We start from the raw sequence: 15,492 nt of genomic DNA, 5'->3' as shown, positions 1-15,492 counted from the left end.
TTATTGTACCTAATCTGATCATAGTTCTATAGGAATTTGTAATCAACCTAGCTAATAAAAAACTAGACCAATTGACCTATATATGTCCTAACACATTCCTTAAATAGTAATGTTTAAAAGCTTGTGGCCATGCTACCTGTTGAGTGAGTTTTATTGTTTACATATATACATACTTACATATACACACACATATACATATACATATGTGCATATGTACATATACATACATACATATACATCGATCAAAAGGGCATGACAATGAAATCCTAGATCTTGGTGCAAGCACCCTAGGTCCTAAATAAGGTGGTCAAACACTAGGTAGGACAGTATAGAAGTTTAATAAGCATCCAAGTTGACACAAGATAGTTTAGGAAATCTTAAACATGCATTTGGGCAAGTTGTTTACATGTTGTAATAAGGTTATAGGCAAGTCAAAGGTTGGTCAACAATTGGTCAAACATTGAGAGTTGAACAAAAAATCTCCATTTTTGTGTTTTATAATATTTTTCATATTGTGGTATAGTTTTGAAGGCATGTAGAGTCTTTTATTTTAAGTTTTTGTAAAAGTTGTAAAAATAGAAAAAATTGCAATAAAAGTTGTCATGCAACTTTTTGCGATTTTTCTTGTAATCTAGAAGTCTAAAAGTCATATCATAATTTTGATTGAACATAGAAGGATAAAGTTATAAGGTCAAGACTTGTGACCTATAAATTGATTATCTTCAACCTAGTTTGGGGTTGGAATAGTACTGTATGGATTTGGAATGAGAAATCCTTTTGGTGGGAAAATCATGCACAATCAGATTAAATGTTACTAAAATCTATTTGTAGAGTGAGAATCAGTTGTTGCTATATTTTTAGAAAGTTGAGTTTTTGAGGATTGATGAATGCAATAACTTCTATTTTTCAAATAGGAGAAAGTGGTTTTATATTTGGATTTTAGTAAGCCTATTGTTTACCCTACCCTACAATTAGGGTTTGAATGAAAATAACAAATATCTCCTGATTCCCATGGTGAAAACTCTTGATGGTTGGTGAGTAGAAGGGTATGAGGATGGGGAAGACATTCCTAGTTTTTTTTTTTTTAAAACTTCCATGTATCTACATTGTTCCTTCAACATTTGAGTCTCAAGTTTCAATAATCAAACTGTTGGATGTGCTGATAGATTGTGATTACATTGCAGAGATCAGATACAGACTACATGTAAATTTAATAAGAAAACCTCTATTTTTGCAAGATTTATGAGTTGTGTTAATTTTTTTGGTTATCTTTGAAGGTAATTTCCATCTTGAATGAAAAAATAACATTAACCTATGATCTAATCTTCCACTTTCATGCTTTGATTGAAGGTTTCTAGAAGTGTTTTCATTCATATTTTATTGACTGTCATAATACTCTCTAGTTTGTAGGCAGTTTTGATGAATCAATTATGAAATATTCATTCCATGAATTTAAGTTCTCAATTATCATGGAATGTCTTGTTTCCAATATGTATTATAGCAACTAACCATTCTACATGCATTTGTAAAGGAGGAAATGAAGTATTTTGGTGATCACCATAACTAATTTAAGGAATATTACATTGAAATTGTTGGGTATGCTACAACAATAGCACATTGGCCTTAAGGGGCAAGTAATTTTATGCTTGATTGTATCTACATATGGTAAGGACAAGGTGTTTCATACATCACTTGTTGAAGAAAGTGTTGGAAAAGTATAGATTAAGGAAGCCCTAGTTTTTTAGGGTTTTGAAACACAAATTGGGGCTTTTGCATTTGCAGGGTCTATAAACTCAAATTGATTTCATATTCATTTAATTTAAATCATTTATGATATTTTGTATAATCTTGAAGTATGGGGGTAAGTTTCACTCATAGTTGCTTTTCAAATCCGTCATCTAGGAGGCCTAAATTGTTGATCAGGCATTAAAACAAAGACTATTTTCCAAAATAACCCTATCTATCCTTTTTGGCATGTTGAAGTATTCAATAAATGGTATTAGAAAAGGTTACAAGTTTTCTTATTTTTTTGGAAGTCTTAAAATTTATATATTTTAGAAGCTTGTTGGATACCTAATTGGTAGGGCTACTAGGCCTATCTTATGCATTTTCTAGTTTATGACTATAGTGAGTTTGTTGAAGTAAAGAACCAGTTCAATCACCTTATAGTTGATATTTTAAGACCATTCAAACCACCTCAGATCATATTATAGGTCTTGGACAATAATTTAGGTGTGGAAGGCATTAAAGGTCATTTCATTGTTAGAAATAGATAATACTGAGAGGTGGGGGCAAGGTGAATCAATATTCTACAAACTTTTTCCTACAATTGAATATTTTTAATTACTTTATAACTTATATATGAAAGTAAACCAAAAATGTTGAATAGTAAATTTAACCATACACATAGAGAACTCATAACACCATTATTTGTTAACTAGGGAAATATTGGCTAAGGGAAAACCCCAGTGGGGATGATACCCACTAGATGATTCACTAAACAATAGGATCTGGTTAAGGATATTGACCCTATTAGGAGTCTATGAAGTACATATAGTGTCTTGATTCCTTGTTAGAAGCTATAACCCTATTAGGAGTTGCTACAACCTTGTTAGGAGTTGGTAGATCAATTACAGTGTATGCAAGAAGAGCCCACTACCCTATCATGCAATTATACAATTTGATTCCTTCATTAAATAGATATACATAAAATACTTGCTGCTGAAACTCACACTTGCTCTAATATTTACATCATATTTTGCATCACATAAGCTTTGCAAATGATTGTCATAATAGTTTGCATGTCACATCTAATCATACAACTTTCATAGTATCTACGCATCACATCTATTCATTGCGTAATACACACTTTATTTGCACAACATAAGATCTTTAATTATACATTGCACATTTACAATTTTTTTCTCAATCGGCTTCCATGTCTTCACGTGCTTGAAATAATATAAAATAATATTCACATAGTTGGATTAACATTACTTATTAATTATTTTGAAATCAAAATAATTCTTAAATTCGTACAACTCTATTTTCTACAATGCTCTATTCTGCGCTATTAAATATGAACACAATTACACTTATTGTAACTTGTGCCATATATACCATACACACATGTGCATTGGTACACATCATCATGACAATGTTACAACCTTTCCTCAACTATGCATTAAGCTAATTGTTTGCACATTGTTCATACTATTAAGATCTGTACACTATACTCCTACAAACTGTCTACTTAGACAATTTTTTGTCTTTGAATGCATCAATGAAATATTGAGTATATGTTTCCATAAATGACAACCATCAATACATCTAACTAACTATATTGCCAATAATCTCCCCCTTCAGCATTGATGGAAATATTTGGGAAATTTGGATAAGTCCCAAAATAATGTCATAAAAACAAAAACAAAATAAAATAACTACATACAAAATTCCTTCAAAACATAAAAAATTTATTCATGTTTTGATGGATCATTACATTCCTTATCACTCCTTTAAATTGATACATACATAAGCTCCCCCTTACATATATATTTATATTTATACAATTTTCTCTACATATTACTCCCCTTTGACATCAATGGCAAAGGTGTCAAAAACTATATCACAAAAACTATTGTCTATTGTTAATTAGCTCGTCATTCTAGATATGCAATCTGCAAAATCAATCTTTAGCCTATCAAAGTCCTTCTTCTAGTTTCCTTTGACTATATTTGATATACTAATGAGTACTCAAAGTGCATAGGATTCCACCTCAAATGTGCTCAAGTCAGTATATGTGAATATTTCATAGGAATTCTTTGTTGAAAGACATTCCTCCAATTGCCTCTGCAAAATTACAACCTTGGATGCTAGATATTCTCTAAGAATAGAGAATTTTCTTATTACCTTCTCATTTTCAAATTCAATTCTTCTAACAACATTATGGATCTTCTCAATCTCATTCACATAATCTTCAATTCTAATCTCAGTTTGCTACAATCTTGTAGTGAGTGACTGAAGCTCACTCATATGGCCTTTGATCTTTGCATCAAAATCATATAAGTATAGGACATTGTACACTTTCTATAAAACTTCTTACCTTCAGCAATACACTATCTCAACTCCTTGATGTTTCCATCAAGTGCCTTCAAATCATTAAGCACATTAGTGCACACTATGTTGAATAGTGTTGCATCATGATTACTCTATGCTTGCGCTACTGCTACTTCAACTAAGGTTGTGAATTCCCCATCAAAGCTCTTCACCAACTCTTTTTTCTTAGCTTGCAATTCTAGATTAGCTATAGTTGTAGAAACTATCTTCAACATGCACTCCAAGACTTCAACAAGAATCTTCTCCAAAGACTTTATAGATTTGTTTTTCTCAAATAATTTTCTCACAGTACCCAATAGCTCTTTATAGTCTTCATCATCAGATGGAATGGGTATTGTTGTTGATGTTCCAGCTACTGATACTACTAAAGATATAGTAGTCTTTCTCATATGTTCCTCTGCACTCTTTTTTTCCTTAGCCTTTTTTTTCTTCTTCTCTTCTTCCTCTAACTTTTTCTTTTCCTCTTCATCATTAGAGCTAGTATAGGAAGTGATATTAGAAATAATATTTTCCCCATACATTATAGATGGATTCTCCTTTGTGTCCATAGTTATGTGCATACTATCCACTTGTATGGGTTCAATACCAATAACAATGTGTGGTGGATATAGTGCTTGTTGTGTCCCTTTAGCCTCTTCCTCTTCACTGGAAGGTGTGTCTACTTGTACATACACTAGATTGTCAACCTTTTCTTACACACTCTCCTTACATATTGAGGACATAAATTTCATTATAGCCTCCTCTATTTCTTGCCTTACCTCCTCATAATTGCCTCCCATTAGAAGAATTGCTCTTCTTTTGTTCCTCAACAAGGGCTCAATGCCCTTCAAATTTGTCTCAAATTCTTCTTTTGATCCAACATCACATAACTTATTTATGGATGTGATCCTTATATTCAGATATGCTTCAACTACCCTTCTCTTCCTATTAATCAACCTATTGTATAGGTCTTCTAGATTCTTATTTTGAATGCTATCAAATCTTTTATTCCTTAGAATCATATTTCTAATTAAGGCATTCTCTAATTGCCTCCTATATATATTGTTTTACATACTATAAAAAATATTCAACTGAACAAAATTGTCATCATTTATAATCTGCATGTTCAGATTCTCTACCTTTGGTTTCCATGTTTTCTTGCATGTGGTTGTCTTGGCATCTTGCACATCTTGCTCGATAGGTTTATCTTCATCATCATCCTTTGAGCTTTTAGAATTGCTCACTTGCATGGTCTTCCTCCTTTTGCTAGGCCCATTGCTGATTTGCTTCACTCATTTCTTTGTTTGGGGTACAGGTTCTTGCTTAACCTTCACTAGTCTTCCTAACTTTCTCTACATAGTAGGTGCTTCCACCTTAGACTAGCTCCTAGGTTTCTCATAGCTTTCTCTTAGAAGTTGCACTTGTGCAATTTTTTTATATGGTGCAATAGGAGCTTACGCACATGATTGTGCCACTATTACACCTTCTAAAGGTCCTACCACTATAATAGGTATTGCTACCAAAACTTCTATCTGTCCACTAACCTTCATCTCTAGCACAATTCTCTTTATCTCATTAAATTCATGTTTGGTCATGGAAAATTCCTTGATTATGGAATCTATCTCCTTCTCTACTTTCTTTTTACTCTCCTTGTTATGGAGCTCAAACTCTACAATTCCTTATCTTTCATCATATGTCCCCCATCTAGGACATTATGTATCCTACTTAGGCTTAAGTATGATCTGCACATACCCTTCAATAAGTTCTGCACTCATCTCATAGCCCATAAGCTCAATGAACTTCACTCTAGGTATCATTTCTTCCTTGCATGTGTTATTAGTTTCCACTATGAAGCACAAATCATCCTTATACTTCTCTACCATAGAGGGAGGTATCCTATACCTCAATTTCATCTCAGACTAAAAATGCTTCATCATTTTGTCAATATCAATGTCTCTAACATTCTCAAGTTTAGATCTGTAGCTTTGAGTTACAATCTTCATTATGCACTCATTTCTATCCCAACTAATTACTCTAGCAAACTTCTTAGTAACATATCAGAAAAAATGGGTCAATAGGGACTCAAACCTAAATACGACTCTCTTAGTTTTCTTTATCTTCACAATACTGTCCAAAAGCTACACTCTGACAATGTCACACAAATTAACGTTTTTCCTTTCACTGAACATCACATATGTTGTATGAACTAATCTAGCTGGTGCAAAGTTTAGCCTTGATCCATGGTTCAACTTGTACCCTAAGATTTTAGTCAACAACTTGACTACTTTTTCTTGAATAGGCTCAACCCTTATATTTCTTCCGTCAAACTTGGTTTTCATGTTTGTCTCCACTAATTTCTTGATGCTTTTCTCATTAACATGATTACAACCATCATTTATAAATCCTTTGACCTTGTGGATTAGGTCATTTTCAATTACAATCTATGTATCACCTAACTAGAACATATCATCATGAACTTTTGTCAGTATAATTTAGGTCCACCCATGATTATCGAATTCTATGTAGAACATATACTTCACCAAATTCAAATCTTCAAAGTATGCATACTCAAATTTCAAGGATATATCATTATTACACATGACTCCTAAGTCCTTGTGAATCTCCTCATCACCTATACTCTCAATTTTGCAATGTATATAATTCCATATATCCTCTACATGTAACACATTTTCTAGAACTTGCAAAAATATTCCTACAGGTTCATCTAGTAAAGAAACAAATGGGTGTTTCTTGAACTCATACCTTGGTCTATCACTAACATCATGCCATCTTTGACTAGCCATTCTTCAATAATTATAAATACTTCAAGAAATTGGATTCAATATTCCATAAAATACCTCAAATTCACAATTTTAGGGCTTTTGCAACTTTCAACTTCACAAACATGTTTCACACCTCAATTTTCTCAAGACACTTTGCATGAACAAATGGTACATCAAATCTTGTTTGCGATCCTTAAATAATTTCAAATCATACTACACAAAAAATGTGTATCTACCACAAACTTAGAATATTGTCTCTGTTTACCAGTGACCTTGATCTTACAATTCCCACTTATTTTGATCACATCAAGATTTGCACACTAAAGCATAGCTTTATCTCTATGTCTTCTACCTTATGTTAACTACACAATCTCTAACTCACTCTCTAACATTAGTTCTAACCATTGATGCTCTGCTACTTATTGCAATAGGTTAATTTAGGTGGGTTGAGTCATAAAAAATCCGTGACTTTAACTTTCCATCAAGTGCATCAAAGAATTGCTCTTCCAATACTATATGTGAACTCTCTAGATTACAAGCCTTCGCAAATGCTTCTTTGAATTCCTCAGCATGTTCCTTGACTGCTTCTTTCTGACTATTGTTGCTTCCATTTTCATTCCTTCTATTAGTCCTATTGTTCCTCCTATGATTAGGGCTCCTATTAAAGTTCTCTCTATCCATTCTATAGAATCTTGTTGTGTGTCCAAAGTTATTGCATAATTGACATATAGGTGCATTTCTCCTCTGATTATTTCCATTCTGACTCTCAAGTACTCTACAATTCCTTGTAATATATCTAGGATTGTTACATTTGTAACAAACAAACTACTTCCTTTCACCATTAGATTTCTCTCCATCATTAGATATACTTTGTGATCTACTTCTTCCATTACGTGTAGGGTTAGTATTCCTATACATTCTACTATTCTTATTATTATCAAAAAACTTAGGTTTCTTACATTCTATTGTCGTATGTCCATAACCATGACAATTATAACAATAGAAATTAGTAATGGGTTTAAAAGACTTACGTTTACAATCTCTCTTCATATGTCCAACTTCATTGCAATTGAAACATCTACCTTTGAATTCATGTCTTACATCTTTGGATGAATCATCTTGCTTAGGTTCTTCAATTTTCTCTATTGTTGTAAGTTCATCAAATTTCTTTGTCAATTCAGTTTTCTCAACTTCATCAGACCACTTGAACTTTTCTTTAGGGATTTTTGCTATAGAATCTGGTTCTATCCTAATCTCATCTTTCCTTGCTAACTTAACTCCAAGAAGATATCCAAGGCCTATATTTTCATAATAAGGACTTTGATGAAATATTTTTTCATCAATTTTCTTAGAGCTTGTGTAATAATTGTTGTTTTTCTTGTGTCAATTCTCCTTTCACAATGATATTGTATTTTTCCAACTCTGTATGCTCTATCTTTCTAGAATCTAATTCAAATTTCACTTGACATAACTAGGAATCAGGATCTAAGGTCTACATTCTCATATTTTAGATTAGGTTTTCTCTTATTGCTACCAATCTTAAGACTCAAATTAAGTTCAACAATTTTCAACTCATATTTCAAGATCTCATCCTCTTTCTTGAGATTTTATGTAGAATTATTAACACTAGTATGTGCAAATGATTCCTTCCCAAATTTTAGATCTTCAATATCATCTTTTAGTTTTCCAATGTTAACTTTTGCATCTTTACATCTATGTTTCAAGTTGTCTCTTTCTTTAGTAAGAAGTTCAATCTATTCAAGAGCTTCTTCAAGATTCTTCTTCATCTATTCCCTATTCATTGGGATCGTACTTAATTTGTCAAGCCTCTTCAAATTAACTATGCTCTAATTCTAATTTTTAGAAATAGATAATACTGGGGGTGGGGGGATTCTTCAAACTTTTCTCCATAATTGAATATTGTTAATTACTTTATATCTTGCATATGAAAGTAAACCAAAAATTTTGAATTGTAAATATAACTATACACATAGAGAACTCATAACACCATTATTTGTTAACTAGGGAAACCTTGGCCAAGGGAAAACCCCAATGGGGATGATATCCACTAGATGATTCACTAAACAATAGGATCTGGTTAAGGATATTGACCATGTTAGGAGTCTATGAATAACATATAGTGTCTCGAGTCCTTGTTAGAGGACTAGGGCTTGTTAGAAGTCTCGACCCTATTAGGAGTTGCTACTATTGGAAATGATTGAAAAGATCATGAATGAAGAATGATGGAACTGGTAAAGAATGCTTTCAATCATTGTTTTGTCATCGATGTCAAATTTTCTACTTGTAGGAATGAAAATTGCATAAGTGATCCAAATACTATCAATTGGTTGATTAACAAGGAGGTGGCAATCAATAAGATGTAACTAGAGAACCTAGAGAAAGGTTGATGTTATGATGTTGTAATGAAGTATAAGGATCAGCTAAGCCATTGATGAAATAATGTATTGATGACATACTCTAAGACATAGGGAATGCACACACTAAGACACATCAAATATGTAAGGTTTAACTAAGTCATTTGTAGAAACTAAGTTCATTTGAGAGTGCCGAGAAAACTAGTTGAAGTTGAGCAAGTTTAGTGTGTGTTGAGCAATCCTTTAGGTGTCGAGTAACATAGAAGGTTTTGAGTAATCCTTCAGGTTTTGAGTAACACTAAACGTAGTAGAAGTCGAGTAACTCAAGATCCAACAAGAGTCGAGCACTACAGAGTAAATAGAAGTCGAGTGATTCAAGAGAATAGTAGAAGCTGAGCAACATAGGAAAGCTTCAAGTGCTGAGTAAAGCAAGAACTACAGAGGATGTCGAGCAATTCAGAGCTATATAGTGATGAGCATTAGTAAACCAATGATGTCAAGTTGTTGCATTATTTGTTAAGACAAAACTTTCACCAGATCAGTAACAATAAGTTTGTTACATTGAATTTTGTGAATTAGTTGGATGATAAGGATGATTAGTAGATGTCATAGAATTTTATGTAAACCATGCAAACCAATTCAAGGCGAATGCTGATGGACTTATCATGAAGTTTCTAGAAGAAATAATTTGGAGTGAAAATAATAGTGTTCTCTCAGATCAAATCAAGTTGATGAGCGGGAAGATTTGAGCGAGAAATATAGAACATAACTTCTTTATAAGGAGTTATAGGTCAGAGATCAAAGGAGTAGTCATGGTCATGTAAAGGAGCCAAGAGAAGGCTAGTGTGAAGTGTCAAGAAAGAGGACACAGTGAGGAGTAAGTACTGAGGAGTAAGACTCTAAGTTGATCAAGTGACCATAGAGTGCATTGGCATAATGAGTGGAAGAACTCAAGGAGACAGATCTTGAAGGGTGAACAAGCTGTCAGCACTACAAGGAAGAAAAGCCAAGAAACGAAAAGAACTAAAGAGTGATCTAAAATATGCAAGGTTAGAGTTGCAATATTTATTAGGTCAAAACTTTTCTAATACTTTCTTACCATTGTATTAGACATTGAAATCCTACATTGCTAGGTTAGCTTAAGAGCTACGTGGATAAGCCTAGGAAAAGGATAGAAGATCCCCAAGAGAAGGATAAGAGATCCTCAGGAGGAGGATAGGAGATCCTTAGAGAGGGATAAAAGATTCTTTCGAGAACCTAATTGTAAATCCCATGGACTTGGGCGGGCCTAACAGCTCTATGTAAATCCTTTAACAGGGTGACATTCTAAGTTGAATGTTCTTAAGTCCTCTAACAGGGTACACTCCTAATAGGGTGTAGAAATCCTTTAAAAGGGACACATCTAATAGTGAGTAAAGCTTTTAATAGGGTAGGCCTTTAATAGGGTAAACCATCAGAAGTGGTTCAAATAAATTGCGCAGTTATTTTGTGGGTAAAATTGTATATGCATATGTATGTACATACAATTGTATATGCCTTTAATATGCATGTACATATGGATAATAACATTAATCATTGATCATTTTCTCACCTTTTTCAAAGGGTTGCATATAAGAAGTTTTACTGGTTTAGGATTCTTTGTTTCAAGCTTTAGCATTTCAAATGTTTCTGAGGTCTTGTATCCTAGGTTCAACATCTTTTCTCATTAAGTATTGCTCTTTATTTGATTACTTTGTTCTTGATTTTCATTTTTAATTCTTTTTGTTTTCTAACATTCTGGTCTTCACCAAAGTAATGACATCATAAGAACCAATGGCAACAATATCATTACATGGCAACTGATGAGAGTCTTGTGTAGAGAATATGGCTTTGTTTTATACCATGAAGGCATAGAACCATTTTATTATAACAATCAAGGGCACTTTTTGTTAGAGAAAAAAGTTAATTTCATTTCATTAATTAAATTACCTTTTCTCCCTTCTTAAGATTTTGGTTTATGCATTTTTCACTTTCTCTATTTAATAATTAATTAGTAATTATTAAATAGCTTTTACCTTTTAGGTTACCCTTTGTAACTTATTAGGTTACCCTTTTCAAGTTTCGATCTCCTTTTATAAGAATTGATCTCTTTGTATTTCTTTATCTTTTCTCCATCTAAATATACAATTTTCATGTTTTCAGAGCAAACCCTTGCCTCTTCTTGTCTTTCTCTTCTCTGTGATAGGTTTTCTACATGTAGGTATTCGAGGGCTTCATGGATTTGATTTGCATATTTGCTCAAATCCTTCATGGTATCAGAGCTAGATTTGTTGTAGCTTGTTCGATATTTGGAGAAAAAGAGAGAACAAGGGTTTGATGAATCAGATCTAGAGTTTTTCACATATTTCCTGAGAAAATAGGGGGTCACTAATTTTTGGAGCAGTTTGAGGCAAAACAGACTTCACGGATGGATCCAAAAGGCATCAGAACCCTTGTTTCCATATAAAGTTTATCCATTTTGGACAATGTTGATTTTGGAGGCAAAATTTTTTTTCCTAGAAGGTCGTACAACCTCCTGCATGCATTATGAGGTGATTTTAAAAAAAATCAAAAAAATGGCCACAGGCTTTTTTCCAGCCTACAAACCTATTCCCAGCATCACAATTTGGTTTTTTGGCATCACTATGCCTTTTTTGGTGTCGTTCACGCCTCTCTGATGACTTCCTAGCTCACTATAGCATTTCCCAACTACCTAGAAGGTTTTTTTCTAGTAGTCATGGCATTGCACCAATTCCTGGTCATTGTCACTGCTGGCCTTTGACGAACCACTATAGCCTTAGCTCTGCCAGTGGTACCACCATGGCATTCTGCCTCTATTTCCCTACTCTACTTTTTGGCCACTACTATATTGCCCCCATGGCCCAATCACCTTCTGCTCTCCACTGCCCACGTGGTTCTTCTGGCACCTACCATGTGGCACCAGTGCCATGTCGGCACCTGCCATGTGTCAGGTGTTATGTCACCTATTTATAGGCCCACTGCCAGGTGGATACCATGTGGTAGTATTTTTTTACTATGACAGTTGGTTAGCCATCATTTTTAAGAGAGTGAATTGCTAATGTTAGTACAATATGATTAGCACTCCTACATGCCTTTCAAGTCCTTTTTTGACCTATAGTTGGTTTTTTGGTTGTAACTTGAGCACACAGAGGTCTTTTTTTGATCCAAAAGAAGTGTCAGAAAGCTAGTTTCGAGATGGAGATAGTGGCATAGGATTTTTTTAGTTTTGATGTAGTTTGGTTGCCTATTTGGGTAGTCAAAATTAGATATTCTATTTTTCACTCTGGAGGGTATATCTTGAGCATCCCATCTCTATTTTTTGAAAATTTCATATTTTTGGAAAGCTGGTTTCGTCCACTTTTCAAAAATGTTATAATTTCTTCTAGATTTTTCTCCATGCTCTTTCTATCATTTTTTTTCTTTATTGCACTATGGTGGATAATCTTGGGTGTTTTGGGTTCAAGGATCATTTTCATGGCATGGGATCTCTTCTTTTGGGTTGTACTATCTATTGTATCAACTCTTTGCCCTTTCTAATCATTGTTGATATCATTTGTATTTATTCTTGCAAACACACTGAGTTCCATATTATATCTATATTTTCATTTCAGTTGTTTACCTTGTTTTTCCTTCCGATTCAAGTAGTGTCATCTAAGGAAACTCATATAGATTATTATATTCTTAGAATTGATTACACCTTGTGCCCTATTGTACATGCACTACTCTGATAAAGTGTCATGGGGGGGTTGATGTTTTCCTTTGTTTTCCATCTTCCTTTGTCTAGTGAGTGTCCCTTCCATGACAATAGCCTCATGAAATGTTTGAGATTGATCACCTTAGTACACACTTATGTAGTCTTTCGTGTATCTTGATCGTGGTTCCTTGACATGTAGTTCTTTTTGGCCCACTTTCTCAGTTCCCTGTCACCTTACCCTTGTCTATATTAGGGGAAGGGGGGTTCTTCTATTATTTCTTATGCTTCCTTGGTTTGATTGATCATCTCTTCAGGCTTTGGTGTTTCATGCCATCTATATTTTTGAGTTCAGTTGTTTGCCTTTGTTTGCCTCTTGATTCAATGTAGATTACAGTCTTCTCTACCTAATCAGGCTCTATTTCAGAGGAAGTTCTATAGATCAACAATTTATTTTTGATATAGTTTGTAGCTTTTACACACTTCAATGGTTTCCTTCATGATTCTTCTTGTTCCTATCTTTTGGAACAATTCCTCTAGTTGGAGGTTTTTGTAGTCCTTCACTAGGCTTTTAGCTATCTCTTTTTGGAGTAGAGTTTTCCCCATTGGGTTTTCTCTATTTCTCCATTTCATAGAGATTTTTTTGTGATTGGGTACCTCATCAAGCCTTGTTGCTAGGACCCAAGTTTACTTTCAGTATTGCATTGTATTTTTCTTGCTCTTTCTGTATTTTTGTTCATCTTAAGGGGGTGTGTTAGAGAAAAAGGTTAACTTAATTTCATTAATTAAATTACCTTTACTTCCTTCTTAATATTTTTTCTTTATGCATTCTTTTATTTCTCTATTTAATAATTAATCAGTAATTATTAAATAGATTTTACCTTTCAGGATACCCTTTGTAACTTATTAGGTTATTGTTGTGGTTCCACAACGCATGCCCCATTTCAATCAGAAAAGGGGACCCCCTACTTTATTTTTCAGTTTTTTTAGGACCCTAGTTTGGGGTTTGAGTCATTTTAGGGTCTTACTTAGTCTTTTCCAAGTCCCAACTGAGAAGCTTGGATGTGTGGAAATCACATTTTGACAAAGAATAACTTAAAATTGCAAAAAAAATTGCATAGTAGGTGCACCTACTTGATGCGCCTACTGCACCGAACTCATTTGAGGTGGCATGATACATATACATGTGCAGCTACATAGTTGCACACCTACGCCAAAAGTATATTAACCTATTTATATGGGGGGTCCCTCATTCTCACTTTGCTTTTCCTTGTTGACTTTCCTTCCTGCCCCGCACTAGCTTTTGACCACAACTCTCTAGTGAGTCAAGTGCAACATTTTGTGAAGTCTCTCTCTTCCACAAAGGGGAAATACCTTAGGTATTAACCCAAATTGGGTGTGCATCAATGCACCTATCTGGGTGTGCTAATGCACACCTGATTTGGTCCAAAAAGATGACATAATAGAAAAACTTTAAAATAACCCAACTTTGGGTGCACATCAGTGCACCTCCCTAGGTGTTTTGATGCACACCCATGTCCACATATAAAACTCCAAAAAATCCTTAAAGTAACTTTTAAATCAACTTTCAAAACCCCTTTTGGTTGCGTAGTAGCACACCTTGTCAGGTGCCCTATTGCATACTTGAAGGACATTATATAAAGGATTTGCACATCAAGCGCACCTATTAGGTGCACTTGGTCTGCCAAATATGCATTCTTAAGGTTTTAAAAAAATCCTTTTGGGTTTTCAAATTATTAGTGTTTTAGTTTTTGTCTGAGTCATTTTTTTAATGTCTAAATTTTTTATATTCCCTTTAATTCTGAACTAATGGGTATCCTTTTGTGCAGATATAATGGCATCCTCCTCATCTTCCTTGGGCAAGAAAATGGCACTAAAACCTGTGGTCTTTAAATTCCAGGGCATTCCAACAAAATCACACTTTTAAGATGATAACTCAAAGATTAACGATACATATTTGGGACATATAGACTTGGGGGAATTCTTGAAGATTCACAACAAACCTACTAAGAGGTCACAAATGATTTATGCACTCATCAGATCAAGAATTTTCAATGTAGCTTCATATTGAGTGTTGGTACAATCTTTGGAGCTCGTTATGACACTTGCAGAACACATTTTCCCTAGGGAGAACTTTGTGAGAAGCATAAGAGGAGAAATTGTCCTTGATCTATGATGAAAGAATATTGAGAAAGTATTTCATCTCCCAAGGGTAGATCAGTTCATTAGGCTCACCTATGAACAAGCAGAAAGGTGGTATTAGGAACATATCAAGGAGGCCACTAAGATCATTCAATCATCCTACCTTATAGAGAAGACTCCTTTGAGAAAGAAAACTGGCAAAGTGGATATGACTAGAGGATACATGATTGAATACATTGGATACTCGATTATACTTTTAAGTAGAGTTATGGGTCTATTGGCAGCTAGGCATCTAAACATCTTTATGGTGCATTTTATTGAGACGATTAAGAAAGCAGAGATGCCA

This window comes from Cupressus sempervirens, chromosome 3, assembly GCF_028749045.1.
Source record: "Cupressus sempervirens isolate cs-2001-9-10 chromosome 3, ASM2874904v1, whole genome shotgun sequence".
In the NCBI taxonomy this organism is placed as follows: domain Eukaryota; kingdom Viridiplantae; phylum Streptophyta; class Pinopsida; order Cupressales; family Cupressaceae; genus Cupressus; species Cupressus sempervirens.
This window is presented reverse-complemented; position numbering follows the sequence as displayed.